This window comes from Pan troglodytes, chromosome 17 (genome assembly GCF_028858775.2).
Source record: "Pan troglodytes isolate AG18354 chromosome 17, NHGRI_mPanTro3-v2.0_pri, whole genome shotgun sequence".
Lineage (NCBI taxonomy): Eukaryota > Metazoa > Chordata > Mammalia > Primates > Hominidae > Pan > Pan troglodytes.
In genome coordinates, this window is record NC_072415.2 from 72,059,216 (window position 1) to 72,073,392 (window position 14,177).

General features: G+C 39.2%; 1 pseudogene; it reads right to left on the bottom strand.

Moving 5' to 3' along the window:
* Positions 1 to 11,238, bottom strand: part of LOC100610506 (ribose-5-phosphate isomerase-like) — a 67,107-nt pseudogene extending 55,869 nt beyond the window's left edge.
* Positions 11,239 to 14,177: the final 2,939 nt, after the last annotated feature.

Consider the following 14,177-nt stretch of genomic DNA (forward strand, 5'->3'; position numbering starts at 1 on the left):
ACTCACCTGTCTCTCACCAAGTCCTGGCTTTTGCCAAATTCTCACTGTTTTCCTGTCACATTTTTCAACTCTGCCCCACCTCTCTCCCTGTACTTTTTTGAAGCCATGGTTCTTCCAAAGAAATAAAAAATGTGGTTAAAACAAACATCTAGACAGACTCTAAGAATGATAAGCCTAAGACTCTAAGAAAGATAAGCCAAGTCTCAAAAACAACCAGAGCCTAGACAGGAAGGAGTGAAGGAAGAATGGTGAGCTTTGCTTTGGATGGTGGGAGTATCAGGTCCTAGGATGGAGAAGGTTGAGCTGGTGCGTGGATGGATATGACCTCAGTTTGGGATTTTTTGTTTGTTAGTTTTGAGGGTTTTTTTGCAAGATCATCTCACTGCCAGCATCTTCCAAATCACACTGGCAGGGGAAAGGAAAAATCTCAGGGAACCAAGATTCCCTGCTCTCTCCATAACCACAGCTCACATCATGACCTTATTGCAACTTTCTTCTTTATGGCACCTTCAACTGGCATCCATACCAGTTATGGCTGCGTTAGTTTGAAATGTTGCAGCCAAGATTGTCTCTTTCCCCATTCCTTGTCAGACTCTGACTTAGAATTAGTTTCTTTGGGATAGGACCTTACCAAATACTTCCAGGTCCTTATGGAGCACCCTGGGATAATCGTGCTTCCTTTGAGTACATTCAAACTCCTCTGCTTACCTCAGAAACCAAGTGCCCAGCATCCCTCTTCCATCTCAGAACATTTCTCTAGAGCTCACCTTCTTGCAAGGAACTGATTACCCATCCCTACTCCCCAAGGTCTCTAGTCATCATTTATAAATCTTAAACTCTTGGAGGAAGTCTCTTGCCCGCAGACCAAACGATGACATTGATTTCCAAGTACCTATCTCTATGACATTCTTGCTTGCCACCCAACCAAAGTGCTTTCCCTTTTCCTTGCATGGCTCTTTCCCTGTTGGCCTTTGGCTCTCTGGAAGGGCAACAAGAAGTGGCTTCGCTACTTCATATTCCAGAAGATTGAGGACCCAGTCTATGAAGTCAATCCTAACATGAGCCTGAGGTTAAATATGGAGATGACCCTGACATCCAGAAACAGAATTTTCACCCGAAAATTTGTCCTTGAGGTACAATGAGCCACTGGATGAGACACAAAGAGCAGGACTGAAAACAGCTGTCTGTTGTTGTGTACCTAAAGTACAGTTTTCAATTCGCATTTGGAAATTGTGGCAATATACAATTTTTCTCTGATTTTTTTTCTTGTAACAGTAACATTCTTTTAGTAAAATTATTGTAGAAAAATTGAAAAACAAAAAAGTTTACAAAAGAAAATGAAACTACCTTTAATCCCACTAAACAGAAATAATTGCTGTTATTATTTTAGTGTATTTCTGCCTATGTGGAATATATTATTTAGGTTAATTTATATACACATAATATGAATTGTTTACTATTATAAATAATTTCAATTATTTTTCTGAGTTACACTGTGTCCCTGAGAATCCTAAAGAACAGTGTTATGCTTCACTATGTAAACTCTTATATTAAAAAAAAAATCGGTGAACTGTTATCTGACTACTTCTACAGAAAAGTTATGGCAGATTCTGAGAGCAACTGAGCTGAGTACTGATCTACTCTCTACCACTTAGCAGCCCTATGACTTTGGTCAAGTTTCTTAAATCTTCTGTGCCTCAGTTTCCTTTTATTTAACATGGGGATAATAACATACCTACTTTAAAGAGTTGATATGGCAGTTAAAGGAGAAATGGCATGTAAATTGTGTAGACCAGTATCTGGTATGCAGTAAGTAGTAAATAAAGATTATTAGCATTATTTTATATACATATATATATATATTTTTTTTTTTTTTGAGATGGATTCTTGCTCTGTCACCCAGGCTGGAGCCCAGTGGCATGATCTCTGCTCACTGCAACCTCTACCTCCCGGGTTCAAGCAGTTCTGTGCCTCAGCCTCCTGAGTAGCTGGGATTACAGGTGCCTGCCACCACGCCTGGCTAATTTTTGTATTTTTAGTAAAGACGTGGTTTCACCATCTTGGCCAGGCTGGTGTTGAACTCCTGGCCTCGTGATCCACCCGCCTTGGCCTCCCAAAGTGCTACATGAGCCACCACACCCAGCTGGCATTATTATCTTTATCTTACTACAAGGCTTCTTTAAAAATGAGTGAGTGGATTTATAATAAAGCACTGATCCTGTAATACAACTTATATAAAGGTTGATAAGAGTTGAGGATGAACAGCAAATTATTCAAGGTTTTAGTGAATTGAGAACTGAACAGCAAAAACTTCCTGAAGGCCGTATAGTGTAATGGTCAAAAGCATGAATTTTGGATGAAAACAAAGATTTGTTTTCCCAATTCTTAATAATAAAAATAAAAATGTATGTAGTCAAAACAAAGGGCTAGGCATTATTCTCAGAGCTTTGCTTGTATTAGCTCACTTTAGCCTTGCAATAACCATAATATATAAGTGCTATCACTAGTAGGAAACAGGAACAGAGAGAGGTTAAGAAATTCATAGCAGACAACAAGGCTAGTAAAAGGCAGAGCTAGGATTTGAACTCAGATGACCTTATTCTAGAGCCTCTGCTTTTAATTATTGTTATGTTGTTGTATATTTGAAAAAGTTATTTAATATCAGTGAGTCTCTCATTCGATTGTAGTCTTTTTCTTATGGATTTGACAGAATTATTTGTATATTCTTGATAAAAGCCCTTTGCTAATTATATGTATTGTGAATATCTTATCTTACTCTTCTGCTCACCTTTTGACTATCTTAATAGGTCTTTTGATGAATGAAGTTTTTTATTTTAATGTAAGAACACACATCAATATTTTCCTATACAATTGGTGTATTTTGTACCTATGTTATCTTCTAGAAATATGCATCTTGATCCCTACCTCATACCATATAAAAAACTAAATTCCAAGTAAATTGTGATGTTGGTAGAAGATAAACCATCACAGGCTGGGCATGGTGGCTCATACCTGTAATCCCAGCCCTTTGGGAGGCCAAAACAGGCAGATTACTTGAGGTCAGGAGTTTGAGACCAGCCTAGCCAGAATGGTGAAACTCTGTCTCTACTAAAAATACAAAAATTAACTGGGCATGGTGGCACATGCCTGTAATCCCAGCTACTCAGGAGGCTGAGGCAGGAAAATCACTTGAACCCAGGAGGCAGAGGTTTCAGTGAGCCGAGATCATGCCATTGCACTCCAGCCTAGGTGACAGAGCAAGACTGCATCTCAAAACAACAACAATAACAACAAAACCATCACAATAATTGTGGTTTAAGAATAAGTTTACAAGTTTTGTTCTTCTTTAGGCTGTCTTCCCTATTGTTGAGTCTTTGCATTTTCAAATAAAGTTTAGAATCAGTTTACCAATTTCCACAAAATGATCTACCAGGATTTTCATTAGAATTGCATTGAACCAACAAATTAATTTGGAAAGAATTACAATTTTACAATATTGTCTCTTATAATATTAGCTCTTCCAATCCATGAACATAGTAAATCCTTCCATTTTTAAAAGATATTCTTTAATTTATTTTAATGACACAATATAGTTTTTTTGTATGGCAGTCTTTAAAATCTTTTACTAGATTTATCCCTAGACATTGATGTTTTGAGTTGCTTTTGAAAATGGTGTTATTTTATGTTTTATTGTACATTCAATACAATGTTGAGTAGAAGTGGAGATATCAATAGTAGGCATTCTTGTCTTATTTCTAATCACAGGCAGGAAGTTTACAATATTTCACTATTAAATATGATGTTGGTTGTAGGTTGTAGGCACTCATTTTTACCTTTTTTTCCCTACTAATTTTTCTACTATTTTCACATCCATTCTCTATCTTCTGTAAATTTCTTAAAAGTTCTTGTCTGCTCTTCTTATCTCTTACATTCTCTTCATTTCCTTGGGCTTATCCATTTTTCATATCTTTAATTTTAATGAGGTTTTAAGAAGGAACCAAGATAAGCATGTGTTCAAGCTACCATGCTTAATTAGGAGTCCCAGAAGGCTACACATGAAACAATCTTTTTTATAGTTGAGAAAGTTTGACTTTTTTAATTATTAGTTTCTTAATTGACAAATAAAAATTGTATATATTTATAGTGTACAACATGATGTTTTGCTGTATGTATACATTGTGAAATAACTAAATCGAGCCAATTAACATATCTATTACCTCACATACTTATCTCTTTGTGTGTGTGCTGAGAACATTTAAAATCTATTCTGAGCAACTTTCGAGTATACAATACATTGTTATTAACTATAATCCCATGTTGTACAATAGATCTGCAGAACAGATTCCTCCTAACTGAAGTTTTGTATCCTTCTACCAACTTCCCAGTCTCCTCTCCTCAACCCTGAACCTTGGTAACCACCATTCTACTCTCTGCTTCTGTGAGTTCCACATTTAAGATTCCACATATGAGTGAGATCATATAGTATTTGTCTTTCTGTGCTTGGCTTTTTCACTTAGCGTAGTGTCCTCCAGTTTCATCCAGGCTGTCATAAATGATACGATTTTTAAAATCAACTTTTTAACTAAGGTGAACTTGATTCACTGAATGAAAATTCTGCTGTGTTTCCTAAAATCCTACAGATTTTAAAAATGTTTTCTTAATCCTCATAGATTTGAAAAAAATGTAGGAAACAGAAATATGTTATACACATAGAATTGTAGCTTCCTTAAGTGCTAAAATAATAAAGAAATTTTATTTTATAGTAATTGAAATTTAACTTTGAGGTGCCATAAGCCACTTTTATCCCAAATGGTTTTTCTTTAATAAACATTCTGCTTTTCTGTGAAGTTCAACTTTCCACTTAATGCAAGAATCCCTTTAAACACCCCTGAGTGATGTCTATCTAACCTTTGCTTAAATTCATTCTATGCTGGTGAGTTTATTACTTCTCCCATGGACAGAGACAAATACTTATCTTATTTTCACACAAAAAGTAGTATCACTTAGGTTTGCATTATACTGCAAATAACAGAAGAAACAACTAAACATTACCTTAAATAAAACAGGAGTTCCATTCTTTTCATGTCAAAAAGGATTCCAGAGTTAGGTCATCCAAGGTTGGTTTGGCAGCTCCATGGTGCCAGGGGTAACTCACCCTATTTTGAGCTCTGTCCTCTTTCATCCGAGACCATGGCCTTCAGCTCCATTTTTGTGAGATGTTTCCTACACCTCTAGGCAGTGCTTCTGCAGTCAGGCCCAGTGAAGTGCCTGGTGAAGTGGAGAAAAAAAAAAAGCATGAGCCTTTGAGACAGCTCCTTTATAAAGAGCTTTCCCAACAGCCCCACTCGGCAACTTCCCCTTACATCTTATCGGCCAGACTACTCCACTTGGCCACCCCTAGCTGCGAGGGTTGAAGTCAACATTTTATCGGGCATATTACCACCCTGAACAAAACTGAGGTTCCACTAGCAAAAGAGACAGGGACAATGAATTTGAGTTTGCAACAAACCGTGTGCACCACAAAAGCTTATTCTGTTTCCCCATATTCCCATATTCATTCCTTCCCACCTTGAGAGAAGAACAGTCAGAGGCTTTGGCGATAGCTAAAAGCTCAAAAGACCAATTCAGAACTGCATGGGAACTAACAGGCACAGGAGGTCAAGTCAAAACTAGAGGAATCATAGCAAACATACAGGGAAAGCAGGGCTAGCTCCGGCCTGCCCTGGGAAGGGAAGCTTCACAAAAGAATCTGTGAGGACTTCCAGCTGCTCTGGTAGAGCTGGGAGGCTGGGAATGGGCGAGATCAAGTTGAAGAATTAAATAGAAACAGCTGTTGGCTGCCTTCACCAGCCCTGAGGAGATGGCTCATGCACATTCAGTGGAACGATTCCGTTTGATCCGTACACATGTAAAAATCATTGCCTCCTTCACTTTCTAAGTGCTTGGAATTATTCTTTTCCTATTAAGATTTACATTCACTACGGCAACACATGCTTAGCAGCCAGGACTTGCAGAAGCATCAAATGCAGTACAGATAGGCATACTGTGCTAACTTACCACCCATTACTTTAGGAGGTTCATTTTTTTGGTGGCCTGTTACATACCTTTACCTTGCGCTGGGCTCTGAGCTGAGCACATGGTTTGTTACATCGTTTGTCCTCATGATAACCTTAACATTAGTTATTCCAGTTTTAAAGAGAAACCTGGGGCTCCAGAGGAAGCAGTACATTTTCCAAGGCCTCCCAGACTGTGGGTGGCAAGCCCGAGGTTCAATTACAGGTCTGATTCTGAAACCACATGCATGTAACAAAAGGCCTCTACTTGCTGCCTTGAAGCCAGAAAGGAGCTAACCTCACTTCCTCATCTACAGAAGAAAACACACGCACACACATACACACACACACACAGCCCAGAGGTGTCAAAGGACCTGCCCAAGGTTGGCAGCTAGAAAAAGCATTGGAGGCTGGGCACAGTGGCTCACACCTGTAATCTCAGTACTTTCGGAGGCCAGGGCTGGAGGATCATTTGAGGCCAGGAGTTTGAAACGAACATAGTGAGACCTTGGCTCTACTGAAAACTAAAATACTTAGCCAGGTGTGGTGGAACATGCCTGTAGTCCCAGACACTCAGGAGGCTGAGATGGGAGGATGCCTCAAGTCTAGGAGTTTCAGGCTGCAGTGAGCTATGATTGCACCACTGCACTCCAAACAAACAAAAAAAAGCAAAGCAAAAATTTAAACCCAGTCTCCCATGTCCCTTCATTCCACCTCTTTGATACAAACTTGTAGCCTTCATAACTGATACCTGTAGTATTTTGGGAGGGCTAAGTTCCACTATTTGCCAGAGATGGACATTATTTCCAAACTTTAATGTTTCTTCAAGACATTTCGTTAGTCACATTAGCATGTTTACTTCTTAGACTAACAAAACAAATAGCTTTAAAAAGTTCACTTCGTGAATCTGTGATTAACTTGTGAAGAGTTAGGGGAAATTACCCGGGACTAGCTCTAGACACATTTTAGTTTTGCTAGTTAGCTGAAAACCAGAAATAAGACAAAACTTCTTTAAATCCACCTTAATAACCCTTTTACCTAAAAATCTCAGAGGAACTAGTGGGGAGGCAAAAGGTGGACACTTCAGGAGACCAGGTGAGCCACTTCTCCATGGCTTTTCATTTCAATCATGATTTGTTCCTCAGGGAAGCCTTCCCTGACCACCTGTCTAAATGAAATTTCCCAATATAGCACACTTAGGATTCTGCTTCTGGCCACAGCAGATTAACTGATACTGGCCTAGCCCTCCCACAGTAAGCAACAATAACACTGGACAAAATATATGAAATTACAGTTTTCAGACATTGGGTAAAAGGAGGCACAAGACTGTGGTCCCTGAGAGTCCCTTCAAACCCTTTCTGACTTTAGGCACTTTCCAGACTGTGGCACAGGGAGGAAGCCCAGCATAGCACAGCATTGCTGCTGAACTGAGGAGACAGAAATTGGAACTCTGGATTATGGAGACAGTCAGAATGTGCAGGGCACAGTCCCATTGGGAGAGTGCTTGCAGAGGAGGAGTTGCAGATATCTGCATAGGGGTGTCCTGGAGGCCGTGGCTAAATACCAAGCTACTCCTTTGTAGGACAAGAAAGACTCCATGCGACTGAGCAAAGAACACTAGGGAGCTGAGAGTTGAACTACCGGAGCCTGAACGGGTCTGGAGATGCTCAAGTACTGATCAGCCAGAGTGGAGAAATCCCCAGAAAGGCTGCTCTAGATCTACCTAACAGGGCTTTAAACCAACCCTGGGAACTACCAGGATGATCTGTAAGGAAACGAACTGCCAGGCAGAACAAAATCCAACACTCTAGTACAGAACATAACAAATGTAGACATTCAACTCTGTAGCATTCATAATTTATAGCATACAATACATAACCTCTAGACATGTGAAGAAGCAGCAAGATACGATCTGGAACCAGGAGAAAAGTAGTCAACAGAAAGACCTTGAAATGACAGAGATGATGGGATTAGCAGATAAAGACTTTAAAACAGTTTTTTTTTTTTAATGGACTAAAGATTTGAATAGACTCTTCACCAAAGAAGATATATAGACATTCGCATATTAGCAAATTAGTAATTAGGAAAATACAAATTAAAACTACAATGAGATACTCCTACCTACCCATTAGAATGGTTAAAATTTTTAAAGACTGGCCGGGCGTGGTGGCTCATGCCTGTAATCCCAGCACTTTGGGAGGCCGAGGTGGGCAGATCACAAGGTCAGGAGATCCCAGACCATCCTGGCTAACATGGTGAAACCCCGTCTCTGCTAAAAATATTAAAAAAAAAAAAAATTAGCCGGGCGTGGTAGCGGGCGCCTGTAGTCCCAGCTACTCGGGAGACTGAGGCAGCAGAATGGCGTGAACCTGGCAGGTGGAGCTTGCAGTGAACCGAGATCGCGCCATTGCACACTAGCCTGGGCGACTGAGCGAGACTCCGTCTCAAAAAAAAAAAAAAAATTTAAAGACTGAGCATATCAAGGGCTGACAGGGATGTGGAGGAACTGGGACTCTCATATTCTTTTGGGGTGAATAAAAAATGGTACCACCACTTTGGAATATAGTTTGGAAATTTCTTTTTAAAAATAAACATACACCTACTAAATGATCCAGGCATTTCACACCTAGGTATTTACCCAAGAGAAAAGGAAATACATGTTCATACAAAGACTTATGCATGGATGTTTAAGCAGCTTTACTTATTAAAAACCGCCAAACAGAGAACAAACCAAATGCCCATTAACAGATGGATAGATACACAAATTGTTGTGTATGTCAAGCCAGGAGCTGTGTGTGAAAGGGCTTGAGATTTTATTCTGCTAGCAAGGCAACAAGGTATCTTGTCACAGTTTTATAGAAACAGCCAGAAGACACAGGCTTTCTGGGTCAGAGACAAAAGACAGTTTATTACTCACAGCAATAGCAGTAGCCAGAGAAACATCATTGCATCATTTCTCTGAGCTGCAATCCCACTGGGTGACATGAAAAGGGCCAAGTGTTGCTGCACATACAGTGGGGTGCATTATAGGAGAGGAAACCTTGAGATTCAGAAACCCTGACTTTGCACAGGGGCTGCTGGCAAACATGCTGCTACTCCTCTCTGGAGACAGGTGCCCCCACCAGGATTTCTGTGAAGAAAACTAAGTCAACGTTTTATTGGCTCTGGTTGTCAAGTGTATACCTTTCCTATTGCAGCATAACACATGATCACAGATTTAGCCATGTAAAACAACACCTGGTTATTATCTCACAGTTTCTATAGGTCAGAAGTTTGGGCATGGCAAGTGGGACTATCTGGGGTCTCACAAAGCTGAAATCAGGGTTTCGGCTGAGCTACATTCTTATCTGGAGCTTTAAGTTCTCTTCCAAGTTCATTTGAGGTGTTGGCAGATTTAGTTCCTGTGGCTACAGGATTGAGTCCCACTTTCTTGCTGGCTATTAGCCATTATTATTAGTAGTAGCTATTATTATTATTAAACTATTAGCTCTTAGTCCTTGAGGCTGCCTTCAGGCCCTGGCCATGTGGCCCTTCCACAACATAGCAGTTCACGTCTTCAAAGGCAGCAGAAGATCCCCCCTCCAGTCTGCTATGATGGCATCTTAGATAACGTAGCCTAAGGGAGAGAGTATCCTATAATATTCACTGGTACTAACCCCACTCAAGGTGGGGGGATCATATACAGTCTTTACACTATGGGGCAAAAATATTGGGGGCCATCTTATGATTCTGCCTGTCAAGGAGAGGTAACTTGAAAGTCATAATTAAGCTTGAATATTTGCTTCACTGATTGGATTTGTTTTAATCTTAGTTAATAAACAGATAAGGATTCAAACTGAAAGCATTAATTTTCACTATACCCTCACAGACAATACTAGTAAAAGCAATTTTTGTCAAGCCACACCTATAATTAAAGGAACTGGACAATAAGGTTAAGCCCTGAATTGCTAAAGCATTTTCTGCTAAGCTGGTCTAGAAATTCTAGGCAATCCTCCATTGCATGGTAGTGCAGGACTATAAAAATGACTGCAAGCTGAAACTGTATTAAACACTCTTAATAGTCAAGGGGAAAAATTATGGTTGCTCTGTGACCTTTAAAATTTCTTGTAAGAGTATTAAAATCTCTCTTACTGTTGGTTTTAAGTGTATAGGAAAATGAAAAAATAATGAAACTAGTATTTATTTAGTACCTTGTATTTCATTAGTAACAGCTTTATTGATATATAATTCACATGCCATAAAACCCAAAGTACATAATTCATTAGTTTTTAGTACAGTCATCCCTTGGTATCTGTAGGGAATTTGTTTCAAGACCCTCTGTGGATACCAGAATCTGCAGATGCTCAAGTCCTTGATATAAAATGACATAGTCTTTGCAAATAACCTATGCATATCCTCCCATATATTTTAAATAATTTCTAAATTACTTATAATGACTTATACAATGTAAGTGCTATGTAAATAGATGTTCTACTGTATTGTTCAGGGAATAATGACAAGAAAATTTGTCTGTGCGTGTTCGGAAAAGATGCAATTTTTTTTCTGAATATTTTTGATCCACTATTGGTTGAATCCACAGATGTGGAACCTACGGATATGAAGGATTGAGTGTATAGTCACAGAGTTGTGCAACCATCACCATGATGGAATTTCAAAACATTTTCATCACCCCTAAAAGAAATCCCATACCCATTAGCAGTCACTCCTTATTCCCCACTTCCAAAGCCCCAGGCAACCATTCATCTACTTTCTGTCTCTGTGGATTTGCCAATTCAGGATATTTTATAAAATCATACAATCTATGTGGTCTTTTGTGATTGCTTCTTTCACTTAGCATAATGTTTTCAAGGTCACCCATGTGGTAGCATGTACCAGCACTTCAGTCCTTTTTATCAGTGAATACAATTCCATTGTATGGGTATACCACATTTTGCTCATCCATTCAATGGACATTTGGGTCACAACCACTTTGCTCATTTCTGTCAATAAATTCACCTTCAGTACGTTTTTGTGGCTGCTTATCTGAAGCCTCTCAATGGTGGCTGTATCAACAGTTCCACCATGAACTATTTCTTCTGTAACTCAATTTACATTTGATTCAAGTTTCACTTACAGCATCATCACTTTTGGGCTTTTTTGCTGCAATTTCATCTTCGTTGGTCAGTTCCCTCTTTTGATTATCCATTGTGATGAAACGTCACATGGGAGACAAGAAGGCAACACAACTGCACACTTTGCTGTCTGTGCATGAACTGAGTAACAGATACACAGTGACCAGTCACTGATAGACTGAAAGTTGTAGGATTGGTCACTGATCATGATGTGCATCTATTATTTGCATAGTGATTTGTGGACTGAAGAGCTAGCAGTGAATTGTGTACTTTATGCAGTTACTTAGAGCTAATATACCATGGTAATTTGAATGTGCTGTTGAGGGAAGGTGTTATTTAACTAAAGCATAGCGGCTGAAATTCATGCATATCAGAACTGTGGGAAGTAAGGATGCCCTATTTTCTACTGGAATACAGAGGGCAGCTAAAAGTAGGTTTTGTCTAAGAAATTAGGATACAAAGAGTTTGGCATCTAGGTAACTAGAAACCACTTGAATAGGCTGATGCATGTTAATTAATTCCTTTATTTTGGATATACATTGCATTTTTGAAACCCTACAAACAAGTAAATCAAAAGCATTTAAGTCCACCATTGAAATACTCATGAAGGTGGCAGAGAAAGATTGAGGTTAAACAAAGAAGTCAAGTTCTCTCACAAAGAAGAAAACATCTCAGTTTCCATAGCTGCTGGGAGACATTGGAAAGAGACATGGTGCACAGTCAAGCTCCTCCCCCAACCCCTTCCCTGTTCTCATGAGGGCTTCACCGATTTCCTCTAGCAGTAGAAACTCCAGACCACATCTCACTTGGCTGCTCTGGGATATCTGATATCATTTATACAATCTTCTAGAAATTCTCTCCCCCTTAACCCTGGTTCTCCTCTTTTTCCTCCTCTCTATAGTCCTTCTCAGTCCTTTTCACAATTTTCTTTTGCTCTATAACTCCAGCCTTAGCCCCACGTTTTGGTACTTGTCAGGGCCCCCCTTGTTTCTTTCTACCTTTATATGCATCCCTTAGAAGAACTCATTAGCTCCTGGGGCTCAACTATCACTTGTCTTCAAATATTACTGACTGGGTACAGTGGCTCACGTCTGTAATCCAAGCACTTTAGGAGGCAGAAGTGGGAGGATCACTTGAACCCAGGCATTCAAGACCAACCTGGGCAACATAGCAAGACCTGGTTTCTCTATAAAACAAAACAAAATAAAAACAAATACTGATTATGATCATATATGTGCTCCACCCTGGTGAAGAGTTGGAAATGTCACCATGAATAAGACATGAAACATTGATCTGTGTCTGTAATGGATGAATAAGAGAAAGATTGGGAATGGATGATAATAAAATTGCACAAGATTTCTAGGCAAAAATGTTATATCTCTATTGAAGGCTATAAAAATAGGCCTGAATAAATGGAGACACATCATGTTCATCATGTTCAAACTTGTCAATTCTTTTACTCATATATGTATTTGCTACACCTGTATGGTATTTGATACCATAAAAATGGTATCATGCTGTACATAGCCAGTTCAACTTGGTTTGTTTTCAGTCAACATTAGGTTTTTGTGTTCTAAATGAAAAGCCAGTGTATTTGTTAGTTCTTCACTGAGACAGTTATTTTGTTTCCTCTTGTTTTTTGGTCTTTTTTTCCCCATTTAGAGATAATAGGTGTTTCAGGCACAATTAAGGGTATATGTAAAGACCAGAAGTGAGAGAGGATACAACTGCATGTGGTTGAATAAGCTTAGCAAACATAATGAGAGAGGCAAATAGCAAGAGATGAAGCTGGAAGCACAGCCAGGGACTATTTCACAAAAGACGTTACATGCCATGCTTAGCACTCCCATATGTGTCTGTTCAGCACAGAGCTTGTTTCTAAGTCTTGCTTATGCAAACCTCCATTGGACATTCCCTCCAGGTTGCATCTGGACACCTCACATTGACCATGTCTAGAATAAAATTTATTATCATGCCCTAAATATCCTCTCCTCCTGGGTTTCCTACCTAAGCCAAAGTACCCATATTCACTCAGTGTCTAAGCAGGAATATCCACCACCTGTGACTTCTCCATGCCCCTCAGCCCCTACATCCAGTCAATTCAACAAGCCTCCAGAAAGTTTCATATATGCCTCCTGCCACTGCCCCTGACTTAATTCAAGTTCCATTCGTCTTTTACTTAGATTGTTGCTACCCATGCGTCTGGTCCTAAATTCCTCCAAGTTAATAATAACTGTCACAACAAGACCTACATCCAATATCACAGCTGTGAAATCTACCCAATCCCTGCACCTTGTCGGAAATTATTGGTGTCCCTCCTGAGCCTCCATAGCACCCGGGACACATTTATTTGTAATATCACTCACTTTGTGATAGCTCAGTTTTTCCTTTATAAATCCCGTTCATTCATTACAGTATGAGTGGCACCCATAAGAACTCCGTAATTTATCTCTGTTAAAGGAAAAACAAAAATGATTACATAGAATGCTTAGGTACTAAGGAAGCATTCTAGCTTCTTGAAATGTGAAATTTGATGTTTAAACAAAAAGATACAGTTAATGCTATTATGTCCATTTTCAACAGATAATCTGAAAGTTGGCAGAAAAAAAAAGAACAGAGCAACCAATTTGAATAAGACTCAGCATTATAAATTCTAAAGAGTGACATACATTTAAGCAATCTTAGCCCACGTTGAATTTCAAGAACAGGTGAAAATTTCATTTTGTATTTGATTACCACCAATTCCATAGCCCCAAGAACCAACTGATGACAAATTATACTGATACTGGCACGAGAACAAAGATAAATAGCAGCCTACAGGCCTCTCTGAAAAAACCAAACCTTTCAAGTTGGAGAGTAATCTACTTAAAAACTGTCTGGGGTAACAATTTTATAAAGTTTGATGTCTGTTATTACTTCAAAATGTACCCAGTGTACTTTCTTCACACGGAGAACCCCAACAGCCTTCCTGACTCTGCCTCTGCTACTGCCACTCTTGTCAAAAGACATTCCA